The following is a 15,406-nucleotide window of genomic DNA, read 5'->3' as shown; positions in this document are numbered from 1 at the left end:
GGTAACGGTTACAACCGTTACAATAGCATTTAGGTGATATCAGCACACTTAAGCTATACAACCGTCGCAATTGTAAAACAATCGTTGTTATAGATGCATCTGGCGCAACTGTTATATAAACCGTCCCAATAAAACTATCTACGGGAATGCTTTTATTGTAAAAAATCTATTGAAACGGTTATTTTTTCCCTCCTTATTTCCCCCCCTGAATTTTGTTAAACCCTTCAAAACAACCCCTATTTATTTTATTTTTGAGTAATTTTAATAATCAAATGTATTAAGTAAAAAGACTTTTTTTGCCCTTTCCCCATTAAAACCTACAATATCCCCAATGCTATACCCCCAAATTAAGAACCCTCAGACAATTTCTTCAATTGCAAACACCTCTCTCTCTCCAAAAATCTTCTTCTCTCGTTCACTCTAAGAAATCTGTTGAATCTTCCTCTCTATCGTATTCCTTTCTTTCACTCTGTGAACTTGTTTTAATAGGTTTTTACAAATAAGTTTTGCTGATTTAGTGGGGGTGGCAAAATTTTGGGTATCCTAAAGGGGTTGGCAAAATTTTGAGGCGTCTGAGCAAACTTCCTCAAAATAGGTGCTCTCCCCAAATCCCTAAATCCAACACCAGTGATTTTAGCCATGTAAGTTATTTTGATATCTTTTTTTAACTCTTCAATCTATCCATAAAGGTTGTAGAATTGCTCTAGGACTGGTGTATTTTTATTTATATTGATTGCTTTAGGGATGTGAATCTGAATATTTTCTTGCTTTTTTTTAATTTTGTGGTGTCAAACCAGTTATTTTTTGGTGAAACAGTATTTGCTCTCCTTTTTTCTTCTCTCTTTTGCTCTAACAAATCCAAACATGCAAAGGTTAGAGTTAATTCTGAAATGTTGCTTGTTTGTTGCATCTGCAAGTGTGGATGAATTGAGATTTGCGTTTTAGCAGACATTTCAAATTAATTAAATTGTCAAGTTTTCTCTTTTTCTTCTTGCTCATCTTCTTTTAATTATAAAAGTGATATATGAAGCAGAAGGAAAGAGATGAACATGAATTAAGCCAAAGCAGAAAGATATAAACCTTAAATTAATTAAATTTATCAGACCCAACTTTGTGGGATTTTACTGGATAGTTGTTGTAATGCGCAAATAGTTAATTATGTTTGTTTCTTCTAGATTCAATTTAAACAAGAACCTAATCCTAATAGGTTGAGAATTGAGATATTAACTTTTGTAGTGGAGAAACTGTGTAGGAATTGTCTAGAAAACTACAAAACACTATCCATAAATTTGGAAATACTGAGCCGAAAGTGCAGTTATTGTGCAGAATTATTTCTGGCCAGATTTAAATGCTTGACAAGCTTTGTAAGTTCCTTAAAATTTGAATTCAATGGTTCATTCAAATGTGTGAGCTTTGTTTACCGTGAAAATGGTAATAACAATTAAATTTGTAATGAAATTCTAAAAATACGTGATCTATTCCCGAACTAGTTGTTAGAGCAGTTGATACTAATAATATGGAGTTTAATGATGAAATGCAAGATAAAACAAGATAGTAATCGAATCGAAGGGCCTGCTGCCCGGGTATAGGTCTGGTGGATGGGGGACCTCGGGGTCGATGTCAGGGTCGAGTTCGAGCTATCAGAGATAATCGAGAATGGGGCAACAATTTAGGATATAATTAAACAAGGCTCTTTACGTACAATACTAAGCTATATGATGAAGAACAAGTAAGAGAACGATGGATATAAAGGTGGCCTCGGGCCAGTGAGAGCAAGTAAGCTAGAAAGAAAAGAGAGAGAGAGAGAGAGAGAGAGATTATTGCACTCATGGAGAAAATGGAGCAACATCAGCCTTTTACAAGGTAGGGCGAGTCCCCTTTATATAAGAGGGGAACTCGGCTACAAGTACGTGGGCATTAATTACAAAGTATGGAGATGAGTTGGCTTGAAGTGATGCCTCATCATAGGCTCTGGATAGGCCGCCCCTGTCAGACTTAGTCGTGTGCCTTGGGAGCTTCCCCCTCTGTCCTAGCTTTGATCTCCGTCTTCTCTAAGTCGGGCCTCGATGAGCCCGGAGGTCGGGAACTCAGCCGTGGCTTCCTATCCTCGAGGTCTCAAGGCATTCTTCCGAAATGACTTGAGAGCGGGAAATCAAGTCCTCTAATTTTTCCGCGTACAGATTGTCTCCGCGTTTCCCAGAGCAAAGTGATGGAAAATGATTTTAACATTTGACTCCTTGAGCTCCTTACGGCGACGTCATACCGATGATGCGACTCCTGGTGCGAGCTTTGTGGTAATTGGGGCATCCACGGGCTTGTGTATTTTCGACTTCATTCAATGCACTCCTGATTCCCGCTCTCTAAGGCGAAGGTACCGCCATCGATTCAGTTTTCCAAGGATGCATTAACTGCGTCCGTCGGTCAATATTTCAAAGCCTCAACGACCGTGTTGTAACCCCCTATGAATGGGGGTGATTTGGCGTTGTTTTTCCTATCCCAGTACTATCATTGGCTTATTTGCCCATTCCCTCTTATCATCTTCTTCTATCCTTGAACATCATACTTGAGGCTCATGGCCTCAAGCCCGCTTGGCGGAGCTTCTTTAGATCGTATTGCAGCCCTCTGTCGGGGCTGCCTTTTGTCGAGCATAATCATGCTATCCTGTTAATGCTGTGGTCGTTGAGATGCTTGCCTTTGCCTGCTGCTGCTGGCCCGAGATGATGATGGATGGGGAATCAGTTTCCCCCCTATATAGACAGTTGTTCGGACTGTGCACCGCTGCTCACTCTCCTACCCAGGCATGGTGTGGCACTTCATCCCCTGGGTTTTTTCTTTTCCAAAGGATAAATTGGCACTACTGGGCCGTTGAGGCTAGGGCCTGCCGAATCTTCAACCTTTGGCTTCGGGGGGGCATGTCTCTTTTCTCTACCTCCTTTGCATCCCCTCCTTTTCATCTTCTTCATATCCTCCGGTGGGAATCCCTTGGGGGATTGAGCTGGGAACCTAGAGGAGGTGGAAGTAGATGGAATCGCCCGCAAGGATGCGTGCTCAAGGTGGAGGCGCTCAAGGATGCTGATACCGGAGATGGATCTTCGAGGGTGGATTGGGCCCTCGGGTTTCATCACATGTACATCCTTCCGTTCCTCCGCTTTAGGCGTAGATCTTTGTAGGCTTTTGTAATTGTATGTAAGGACCCCTCGAGGGCTGTTTGTACATGGATTTTTATGAATATGAATATACTTTATTGACTTCTGCTTTTGATCTTCGCCTTATTTCTGTATGCTCTCCTACCCTTTGAGGCCTTTTGAATGTCTTCTTTTATTGTCAACCGCTAATATCTAATTTGGGTGCGAGCATTTTTTCCGATCCTCTACCGATCGACATGGCTCTCTTCCAAACCCATCGTCGTACCGTGGACCAATCATGAATTACTCTGATAGGCTTGGGCTGTCGGGGCCCTCCGAGTTGTATGGAGATAATACACCGAATTTCGGGGCCTTCGAGGATGTTATCCTGCATGAAGGTCATCTTTGGGTACCTGGGGGTCTCTTTTGATCTTGATGCAGATAGCCTTTTTTTAAAACGTATAAGATAGACTTCTGCTAAGGAGTTGCATGTACTTAGGCACTGCCTCGGACCTTTGTGGAGCTTTTGTGATCGGAGGTTCCTGTGCTTATTCCTCTTTCTAAAAAAAGGGAACCATGAGACCAAGTACTGCCTCGCGTCGCGTGATGGCATGGAAAGCTTCCCGAAGTCCGACTTCTTTTTAGCGGCGATCCTCGAGGTAGAATGTTGTCTCGAGATTAGAGATAATACGGACGATTCCTCGAGTCCTGGCTTCTCGTCGAAGGATGCTTTCAGGATCGGGTATCACCCTGTTGATATGTATCGAGGCTATTGGCTTCTTGGGGCTCACTCCGGGTAGGCGAGTCGTCGCTGCTCCTCGCATATATATGTGGAGGCTTCGGCTTCTTCGCAAGACCTCACTATTTTTAGATAGTTGCCCTTCCGCTTTGGCATAGGGTTCTTCATTTCTACAGGAGAAAAAGGTGTTGGCGCATGCCCTTGCTCTGATCTGTCAGTTTTACCATAATCATGGCAACCACTTCGGGGTCGGCCCGACAAGGAGTGTGGAGTGCTGCTCCTGGCACTTAGGAACTATGGGAGTTCGCTCTGAAGACGGTGTCTTTGATAAAAGGGGAACTTCTGGAGATAGTAAGCAGGTACTGTGGATGGAGCGAGGGGATAGCGTTCCAGGTGCTTTCCCCGTATGAGAGCACTACGGAATCTACTGATGGATTTTTGAGCGTATACCTATATCCTTTCGCATTTGGTCCCCTTAATAGGGTCGAGCTTGATTTTTGCTTGAAGTATCCGGTTACTTTGGCGCAGATACATCCGTCGTTTTGGCGAGTGGTGTTGATGATGAGGTTCTTTGCGGAAAAGGCTAGGCTTGAATTTATGCTTAACCACCTCGTCAGGCTTTACCGGCCATTTCAACACCAGGGCCTGCTAACCCTGAGGTGCCGTTCGTCCACGCCCTTTGTAGTTGATGACGAAGAGGACGGGGATCGAGAGTGGGCCAGTTGGTTTATCCGGGTCCGAATGGTCGACATTATCCGTGTGGAGCTTTTGCCATTTCCCGAAGGGTGGAATTATGCACATGAGTAGAGTGTCTGGTGCTTTTTTAGATTTTGCCTATAGCAAAAATCAATTGAATAATAGTGTTTTCTCCCTTGTTGCAGCAACTTCATGGACGCCGGGCGAAGTCTTTGACTTGACCGGCTGGGTTCGGAGGCTGGTGACCCATTCGACCTGCGATGAGCGTCGGTGACGAGCTGTATTCCGTGCCAGATGGGGGGCAAAATACCAAGGTATGCGCGCACGCTGCCTTTGCCTTGGCCTTTGTATATTTGAGGTAACATTTCCCTCCTTTCTTTTGTACTAGCTTTGCTGTTTGTAGGTATTGGGCGTTTTTTCGGGATGACGCAGTGCTCTTCCAAAGGGGAGAAAGGGGCATTTGCCTCTGAGCCGAGGGACGACGGCGATAAACGGGATTGGCACCCGCAGTGTGATGGAGATTTTAGTGGTGCTGAACGGGCCTGTGTTTTCGAGGAGAGGGCATCGTTCGAGTCAGTTGTTCCCGGAGTATCCGATTCCTAGGCGGTGGTTCCTCCGAGTGAATATGCTTTTGCCGAGGTCGGTTCTTCTGGGGCCGAAGAGGCAGGATTAACAGGAGTGTGTTCTGACTTTGAGGAATTCCGTCGGCTTCACTTTGTGGTGAGTTTAGGCACAGTTTTCCTATATTTTGCGTCCTCCTCCCCCTATTCAGCTTTTCTTGTGCAGGCCTGTGATAGGCTTATGTCTGAGCTGCTCCGTCAAGGGGCCAGGCTTCAAAAAATTTTGGATGAGGGTGAGTCCCTTAGGCTCCTTAGCAAGGAGAAGGAGGTTGAGTTGCTGCATTGGCGATATGAGGCGTGCCGGAGCTCGAATTACGAGAGCTATTTGATGGAGCATGTAACTTTTTGTAGCTCGTGCTTTGCTCTCTTTGAACTTTAAGGTTAAGCCCCTTTTTGTTATATTAGCTGCAGAAAAAGACGGAGGCCTTAGAGTACCTCAAGGCGACATCGGCCGCGTTAGAACTATTTGTGGCGAGCTAAGGGCTCAGGTGCAAGCTCAATCTTTAAAGGGGACAGGCGCCTCGGCCAAGGTCCCTACCTTCGAAGCCCAACTCTGCTTGGCTCGTGACAATGCCAAAGTTCAAGCGGATATGATCGAGAAACTTGAATCTGATCTCTCGAAGATCAGGGCTAAGATAATTGATGCCCGGGCTGAAGCGGCACTAAGCCAAACCAAGGCTGATCAGGAGATGGCGATTCGTATGGAAGATGTTGCAGATGCTTAAGCTGAGCTAAAGAGAGACCTCGACTGGGAGAAAAGGATCAAGGAATATGTTCGTTGTAGATCCTGAAGAGAGGTACTCAAGGATATCGGTGCAAGGGGCTTTGTTCTCTCGGAGGAATTGGCTCGAGCAAGGGCGGACGAGCGTGACGCGTGGTCACTCTTTGCTGACGATGTGAGGAGCAAACCCGACAAGCTGTAGCCCTTTGAAGCGGAGTGTAAGTTTCGTCGTTTTCTCGCTTTGTATCTGATATATGTAGAGCATTTTTGTAGATGGATAGTGCGCTTTTTGCGTATGTCAGATAAGAGGAAACTTGAAGCTTTATTTCTTCTGCATCTCTTTCTGTATTGCTTTTGACCAGGCGAGCTGCTTTCGGTGTTTGGTGGGATCCTCGTAGGTCCGGAACTGATCGGGCAAGCCCGGAGGCTCTTAAGCATGATCATTGACGTGAGCAGGCGTTGGGGCCTCCGTGCTTTACCCAGTTGTTTAGGCTTAGTCTCCAAGTCAGGCCTTGACTCAAGCTTGCATGCCCTTAAATCATCTATGCCCGTGCGGGCAAGTAGTAATTGTTCCCATTTCTTGCCCTTGGGTATTTGCCATTTTGACTATTTTGGGTCCAGTCTCCGAGTCGCATTGCGATTCGAGCTTCACTTGACCCTTAAGTTCTTTTCTACCTTCATGGGCGGACGACGATGGCCTTTTGTGCTTTGGGTCAAAGTGACCTTACAGGTGGGTGGCCCGGAGGCTCACTCGGCTAGAGATAGTGGCATTTATGCCGTGTCCTTAGGCATATCGTAGTTTAACCATTTCAGGTCCAGTCTCTAAGTCGCGTTGCGACTTGAGCTTTAATTGACCCATATGTACTTTCAATTTTTAGACCGGTGATAGTGCCTCTTACGTTGTTTTGGTCATTGAAACCTTTTAATATGTGGCCTGAAGGCTTGCATGGTTAACTATTTTGGATCCGATCTCCGAATCGGGTTACGATTCGAGCTCATTTTAATCCTCAAGTTGTCAATTTTCAAGCTGGCGACAATGGCTCTTACATTGTTTGGTCGTAGAGACCTTTAAGTGTGCGGCTCGGAGGCTCGTTTGGCTGGCGACAATGGCTCTTATCCTGTTTTGCCTGTGGGCTTTTTGTAGGCTTTATTTTCCGCTTGTTAAGGTCTTTTGAAATAGTTTTGCCTGACCTATCGTCGGTTCTGGAAGAACCTCGATTTCAAGTCGTTATCGGCGATATTTTAAGCACCTCGGAAGGTTCATAGCTCGTAGGCTGAGTAGGTCGAAGCCTTGTGATTTGGAGCTGACATGGTCGAAGCTCATTTTTGCCTGTTGAGGGAAACTTGTTTTAACTGGTTCTTTCCGAAGTATATTCGAAGTAGTGGCTTGTGATTTTTGTTTAGCGACGGTCGGGCGTCCCCGAGTCACGTTAGTTTGGTTGTATCAGCCATTTTGACCATAGTCATATGTGTTTGGCCGGAGCCATTTTTGATCTCGAGTTATAGTTTAGGCGTCTACACCGAGGGTATACACTTTTGGGATTTTTACAAATGCGACGTATAGCCTAAACTTCGGAATTTTCATGCCTGTTAAGGTCTTACAGTTTATCATGCCTGTTGAGGTCTTACAGTTTGTCATGCCTATTGAGGTCTTACAGTTTGTCATGCCTGTTGATGTCTTACACTTTTCGTTGTAATGTAGAATAGATCTGGTTACACTGAGTCTGCCTGCTAGGGGTCTTACAGTTTTGGGTTTTCCAGCGCATGGCGATTAATGACAGTCTCCGAGTCATCGAGTTTGTTTAAGCTTGAAGACCGCTTATCGTGAGCTCGGAGTTGCCTTGTAGGGGATATATGAGCCCGGAGTTCCGACCCTAGGGTCGTGCGAGATGCATTTGGTGGAGGGGTCCCTATCGGGAGTATACTTTAGATTTCCTTGTCTAGAGAATAAGATGCTGAAAAGATATCTTTTTATTGCTTGGTGCAAACATACATTTTTTCATTGTCGTGGGCTTGGTCCGCACGGGCGTGGCTCCCCGGACCATTCGATCCGATACATAATTCCCAATTGAGACTTAGTTTGCCGTTTCCCGGCCCACCCGAGGGGACGGTGCCTTTAGAAGAAGATCATTGCTCGTCATTGGACTGTAGAAGAAGGCCTGCGACCTTATCGGATCCTCCTCTAGGGGGTACATTGCCCCGCTAATAACCTTGCTGACGAGGCCCTCCTCAGGGCGAAAGCCCGATTGAGGGGAAAGAGTGCGGTGGGCCCTTTTTAAGGCCTAGGGATCTCAGGGTAGAGTTAGAACTTCCGAATGTCCTAGCCAGCTGTCTGTATACAGGTTAGTGAAAAGATAACAAGGGAGTAAAGCAGTTCTTCCTCACCGCGGGATGCGTAGGCGACGTTTTGAGATCTGGTATGTTCTTACCCTTTCGACTGTGAGCCCTGATATAGCCCTCCGTTGTGTCTTATCAGGCTTGGCCGAAGATGTGGTTTGCTTACCCTTTAATCCTTCTGAGGATTGGGGTATTGATGCAGGCGATGCGCCATATGGTGAAGAATTTCCTCTCGTCGCGTATTGCTCTCTGCCAACTTATTTTAGTTCTACCCTTTGTGAGGGATTTCATTCTTCTGGCGAAATGGGGCCGACTCTATCCCAGGGTGGTGTGTTGGCGGTCGTCTGAATAAGACATCCGTGCTTTGCGCCTCCTTTGATGGTACAGAGCTCGACGTCCCGGCCCGAGCTTAGACGGGCCGTATCAAGAGAACGGTCTTTGTGGCAATTGTCATTTGGAATTCGCCAGGGATTCGGGATGTGGGAGCAATTTGGTCCGTTAGTCTGGACCGCCCCATTGACTTTGGTCCGACATTGTTGTTGTATGTGATCGAACCACCTGAATTCATGAAAACATGTTTTATTTGAAATAGATCAAATGACGGAGAGGGTTACCAATGCGTCAGTGTGATGCCGAGGCGGAGTCTCGGTGTCCTTTTCCCCGGATGTAAGGGTGTCCTCCGGAATATATCCCTGGACCCGTTTTTCCCTGACGGCGAACATTTTCACTTTCCATTTTAGGAGTCCTCGGAGGCTCTCATCGCTCATTCACTATTGTGGTAATATGTCATTGCTTGTTTTCTTTATCCTTCCCGGTTGCCTTCCTCCCTTGGGGCTGGACTCGAGCCTGACCGTTCGATGATACTCGGCAGTGATGTTTATTTAGTAGCACAGCTATCGTCCTTTTGAGATAGTGGCCATTTTTGACCTCATGGTCGCGTGCGCCCTGCGGTTCCCACGCCGTGTTATGGTTCTTTTGAAGGGGTCTTGGTCGAATGGGCCTTAGTCGTTCAGCGTCCCTGGTTTCTCTTATGGTGATAACGATGCTTGGTATAGAAATGTTGAAATCGTACTCTGTTGGGCAGGGTTTCTCTGTCGTCTATGCCTCGTCAAATCTGGTTCCACTGAAGGTTCCTCGAGGATGTTGCCCTCGAGCTATTTCCCTACCGTTGCGAGGTAGGTTGCATCTTGCGACGTTCTTCCCATCTACGGCGCATGGATGGTATCTCCATCTGTTTGGCATTAGTTTCTTTTCCGGGAGCCCCCTTGGGTATACCGAGCTCGTAGAAGTTCCCGGACGGTTGTCCATGGCCCTGATTCGTGGTTGGTGCCGGGTACGAGCATCCGACCAGATCTCGGCTGGGTATCTGATCAAGCTTCATTTGAAATGACCTGGAGTCGTCGGGCATGCTTCGTTTAAACTTCGGGCGAAGGCCTGTATTGCTTAGTCATCCAAAATCGGGAGCGATCTCATTCGTCCTATTAGGGAATGAGGCATGACTTCCTGTGGTATTTCATTCTCTCTTCGTTCGGCCTCAGATGTGTCGGGCTCTTCTGTTACTGCTTTAATGGCATTGACATGTGCTTCTGCGGAGGATTATACTGGTATGGTAGTGAGGTCAGGTGCTAGGCTGCGGTGCCATATCATGGTTTCTTTCAAGAGTGTTTCCCCAAACTTCTTCATCGAGACAGGCTCGAAATCATCATCTTGAGGGTCATTGCCTTTTTCCAAGCACGTGTAAGCGGTGGTGTGCTCGTCGGGGTCTGAGGTCCTGTCATACCTTGGGAGTTCCGGCGTTCCGGCGTTCTGGATTTCCATGAAACGGGTTCCGGGACCGCTTCCCCGGGGGACAACTATTACATGAACCCCCACGAACCTGACTCGATCCTCTTGGAGAGATTCCAAGCATCTTCGCTATGGTAGGGTCTATTATCGATCCGTTGTTGCTTGATATTTCGGGTACTCGTTCGGTGCAAGGAGCTGTTTCTGGTGCCGTTGTGCTGGGAGTCTTCGGATTGTTTTGCATCTGGGCAATGGCCATTTGCTGTGCCTGCAACATTTCAAAAATAACATGAAGACTAACTTCCTGTTCTTCCCAGGTCGGGGTTATTTAAGCTTCGTGTTGGTCGTTGTATCGTATGCTCTTGTCGGTGTGAGAAGTTTCGTCGACTTGCTGTGCGTCCTGTGAATCTGCATCAACTAGAATCGGTCCGGGCGCGTTATTGGGATTTTGTATTGGTGCTCCAGTGGCCGGGACAGCCATGCCATTTTCCCCATGATTTTCGAGGTTGTCGTTCTCGACTCCGTTTATCGAGCCAAACATTTTGACCTGAAATCAAAGGATCTTGGACAAGAAAAAGTATGAAAGATAATGTGCATTTGTGCAATGAAACCAGCAAGAAAATAATCACTATTATTTTTATCCCCACGGTGGGTGCCAAACTGTTTATCGTGAAAATGGTAATAACAATTAAATTTGTAAATGGGATTCTAAAAATACGTGATATATTCCCGAGCTACTTGTTGGAGCAGTTGATGCTAATAATATGGAGTTTAATGATGAAATGCAAGCTAAAACGAGATAGTAATTGAACCGAAGGGCCTGCTACCCGGGTATAGGTCCGGTCGATGGGGGACCTTGGGGTCGACGTCAGGGTCGAGTTCGAGCTATCGGGGATAATCAGGAATGGGATAACAGTTGAGGATATAATTAAACAAGGCTCTTTACAGCCAGTACTAAGCTATATGATGAAGAACAAGTAAGAGAACAATGGATATAAAGGTGGCCTCGGGCCAATGAGAGAAAGCAAGCTAGAAAGAAAAGAGAGAGAGAGAGATATTATTGCACTCGTGGAGAAAATGGAGAAACATCAGCCTTTTACAAGGTAGGGTGAGTCGCATTTATATAGGAGGGGAACTCGACTACAAGTATGTGGGCGTAATTACAAAGTATGGAGATGAGATGGCTTGACGTGATGCCTCAACATAGGCTCTGGATAGGCCGGCCCTGTCAGACTTAGCCGTGTGCCTTGGGAGCTTCCCCCTCTGTCCTAGCTTTGATCTCCATCTTCTCTGAGTCGGGCCTCGACGAGCCCCGACGTCGGGAACTTGGCCGTGGATTCCGGTCCTCGGGGTCTCTAGGCATTCTTGCAAAATGACTTGAGAGCAGAAATCAAGTCCTCTAATTTCGCCGCGTAAAAGCTTTATGAGCTTTGTTGCACTGTTGATGCCTTAACAACATGAATTGAATTTTTGTGGTTCCAATGTTGAAATCCAATGCTTTGAACTTTGTTTTGTCTCTAGTTTTAGAATTTTTGTTCACTGCTGCTGTAGTTCCTTGAAATTGAACTGGATTACTGATTTCTTGAATAGTCGTTGATCTAATTCGTGTTCCTCATATTCTTTTTTGCATTCTCTCTGTGACATCAAGAAACCAGAGAGTGTGATTTTGTGATTTTCCCTATTATGTCTTCTTCTTTGGTTTAATTTCCAATTACATTACCAAAACCAAAAGTAGAACAACTTTCATCCATTTCTAAATAAACATTACTTTCTTCATACATTTCTTTCAAAGTAGTCTCAAGGCTTTGCCACTGTCAAAGTAGTCTATGTTGTATTAGAAAATCAAAGGTACTGTGCCAAGATTTTAAACTTCCCTTATGCTTATTCATTCACTTTATGTTTGATATATTCTCTATAATCTCTTCTAGTGGTCTACAAACAATGACTTTCTTTATTTCTTTCTGAACTGAAGTTCAAAAGTCTTTTGGTGATTTAAAGCAAAAATTAAATAGCTGTTTCTTTGTCTTGAAAATTATTTTGTCCTTTTACCAAGTTCAATGGTATGCAGTGCTGTTTTGTGTGAGTGATAGATTTGTTCCAAAAAGAGAGTGATAGCAAGATTTATCTGAAAAACTATCATCTTTGCTTGGGAGGCAAATAATTAAACTGCACACTGACTGTGCCACTCGTCAACTTCCTACTCAAACATATTCCTTCCAAAATTATTGTAGCACATAGAGAAATATAGTTCAGTGTCTAACATGCCAAAGAGGGAGTATATAACTTTGGGTGTGACTCTGTAGAATGAGGCTTTGCAAATAATTTAAGTAGCTATGCTACTCTCTTAGTAGGCAAGATATCATATTAATAATATATCCGAAAAATAAATTAATAACAAACAAACAAACAAATAAATGAATGAATGAATATACTATATACAGTTAGCTATCAGTACATGTTCTCCATTAAAAAGATGCTCAAAAAGTTTGAAATTCAACTTGGGCTTTGTTCCCTTAGCATATTGTGACATCCACGTTCTGATTTTGGATAGATTCGACGCGAGTGGATGTCGATTCGAGGGGAAAAGGCATCGCGAGCTAGAGATTTGACCGGTTCGAGATAAATAATGATTGTAAATGATGTTTTGAGGATTTGAAACCCCAGATTGCCCATCGTAGTGCTATATTGAGGTGAGGCACATGCTTGATGACGAGCGTGGGGTTGTGCACTATTGGGGATTGTGACTTGGTCCGTCCCGATTGATGGTTTTACAGCTTATCTAACTGAAATCTATTTGATATCATCATTATTTGGGCAGAATGCCATATTTGGGCTTCGTGCCAACTATTTGAACCCTTCGGGGATTTTAACTGGTATTTCCTCACTGTTTTGACTTTATACACGATCTTTTAAATGATATTTTGGGCTGAAAAATATGTTTTACTACTGCCTGAGTGGCTTGTGAGGATTTTTGACTGAGTAAGGCCGAGGACCTATGTTGTGAGGAAACATTTGATACTGATTATGAGGTCGAGGACCTGATATATGTACGCCACGAGGTGGCTTGATTGATATGAGGCCGATGACCTAGTGATGATGCCACGAGGTGGTTTGATATTGCGCTTGGGCCGTAAGGGGCCCCTCCAGGAGTATGTACACCCCCAGTGAGCGCGGGTACCCATTGTGATGTGAGATTGAGCCCGAGGGGCTGGTGTTGTTCTATGTGACTGCCCAAGGGGTTGGTATTGTTCTGAGATGTTGCCCGAGGGGCAAATTTGTTGACACTGTACCCGAGGTGCGAACCTTTATGTGTTTATATTCTTAATTAACTGTCTATTACCTGCTTAATTATTGAAAAGGGTTTTTCATGAAATTACATTTGATATAAAGGATATTTGCCTATCTTTCACTGATTCACTGGTTTTTAAATGGTTTTACTGCTTCATTATAGAATGTTTTGTGCTTTACGTGTTTTCTTGCTTTCAGTCTTTATTTACATTTGTTACTCACTGAGTTGGAGTACTCACTTTACTCCCTGCACCCTGTGTGTAGATTCAGGCATTGTGGATCCTGCCAGTGCGAGTTGAGAGCTCCTGGCAGATATCGGAGTCCACGAGGTAGCTGTTGAACTCCGCAACCCCGTATTTCTCCCTCTTTATCATTTCTATCTCTTATAAGACATTTGTAATAGTTTGTAGACTATTCAGACTTGTATTAGTTTTTATAGATGCTCATGACTAGTGACACCCCGGTATCGGGCTGTGTTGGGTTATTTTCCGTGACTTATACTATCATTTGCTTAAACTTTGGTTTATTTATTCATGTTTAGACTATTTATAAATGCTTAATTGTTAATAATTGGATATGGGAAGTGTCGGTTGGCCTTGTCTTCACGAGAGGCGCCATCACGATTGGGTTTAGGGTCGTGATAAGTTGGTATCAGAGCCTAGGTTACATAGGTCTCACGAGTCATGAGCCGGTTTAGTAAAGTCTCGCGGATCGGTACAGAGACGTCTGTATTTATCCTCGAGAGGATGTAGAACCTTTAGGAATAACTTCATATTCTTGAAATTCTTGTCATGCGAATTTGTTGATCCGAGTATTAAACTTCTGTTATTCTATTTTTTCACAGATGGTGAGGACAATCGCTACTTGTCAGGATAGACGACCACCAGTACCACCAGTCATGGCCCTTAGAGGCCGAAGATGCGGTTGTGGTAGAGGCAGAGCAGCTAGGGCAGCACCTGCAGATCCACCAACTGCCCCAGTTCAGGATCAGGTCCCAGTTATAGACGCTCCACCAGCACCAGCTCAGGCACCAGCTGTGCCCATTGTGATTTTGGGTCTTTAGGAGGCCTTGGCTCAGATCTTATCAGTTTTCACTGGCCTAGCTCAAACGATTTCAGCCACTACAACCGCAGCTACTTCTCAGGCTGAGGGAGGCAATCAGACTCCCGCCGCTCTCACACCTAAGCAGGTCGTGTAGGAACTTCAGACACCGGTGACACATCTATTCCAGCCGGTTGAAGCTCCTCAGGACTATGTAGTTCCTGCCATGCCGGAAGATGAGCAGCGTAGATTGGAGAGGTTTGGTAGGCTGCAGCCTCTGACCTTCAGTGGTGCAGAGGGCGAGGATGCCCAGGGTTTCTTAGATAAGTGTCAGAGGATGCTTCAAACGGTGGGTATTTTGGAGACCAGCGGGGTCGCTATCACTACTTATCAGTTTTTGGGAGCTGCCTTCACTTAGTGGGAGGCTTTTGAGAGGCGTAGGCCTATTGGTGCAGCACCCCTTACCTGGCAGCAGTTCTCCGTTCTCTTTATGGAGAAGTATGTGCCGCAGTCCCGCAAAGAGGAGCTACGTAGAGAGTTTGAGTGGTTGCATCTGGGAGAGATGACTTTGATGCAGTACGAGATGAGGTTCTCCGAGTTAGCTCGTCATGCTATTTGGATGATTCCGACAGATAGAGAGAGGATTAGGAGGTTTGTTGATGGCCTCACTTATCGGGTTCGTATTATCATGACTAAGGAGAGGGTGATTGGTGCTACTTTCGAGGAGGTTGTGAATAATGCCCGTGAGATTGAATCTGCTCGTCGCCGGGAGCGAGAGCTGAGGGAGGCCAAGAGGCCTCGAGGATCTGGTAGTTACAGTGGTGCTCCTTCGAGAGGTCAGTTTCAGAATGTCAGAGGCCGTCCATTCAGGCATGCTCAACCAGCTCGCCCAGGTTACATGGGGCGTCATCGAGTCATGGTTCTCACAATTCTCATCAGGGCCAGTCATCACTTAGTACCCTTCCAGCTCAGAGTTTGTCCCGTGTTCCATCAGTTCAGGGCTTTTCTATGCTGAGCGCATCTTCTAGTCACTCCGGTACGAGGGGTTCCCTTCAGC

The sequence above is a fragment of the Nicotiana sylvestris genome, chromosome 10, assembly GCF_000393655.2.
Source record: "Nicotiana sylvestris chromosome 10, ASM39365v2, whole genome shotgun sequence".
Classification (NCBI taxonomy): domain Eukaryota; kingdom Viridiplantae; phylum Streptophyta; class Magnoliopsida; order Solanales; family Solanaceae; genus Nicotiana; species Nicotiana sylvestris.
Note: the sequence above shows the minus strand (reverse complement) of the source record.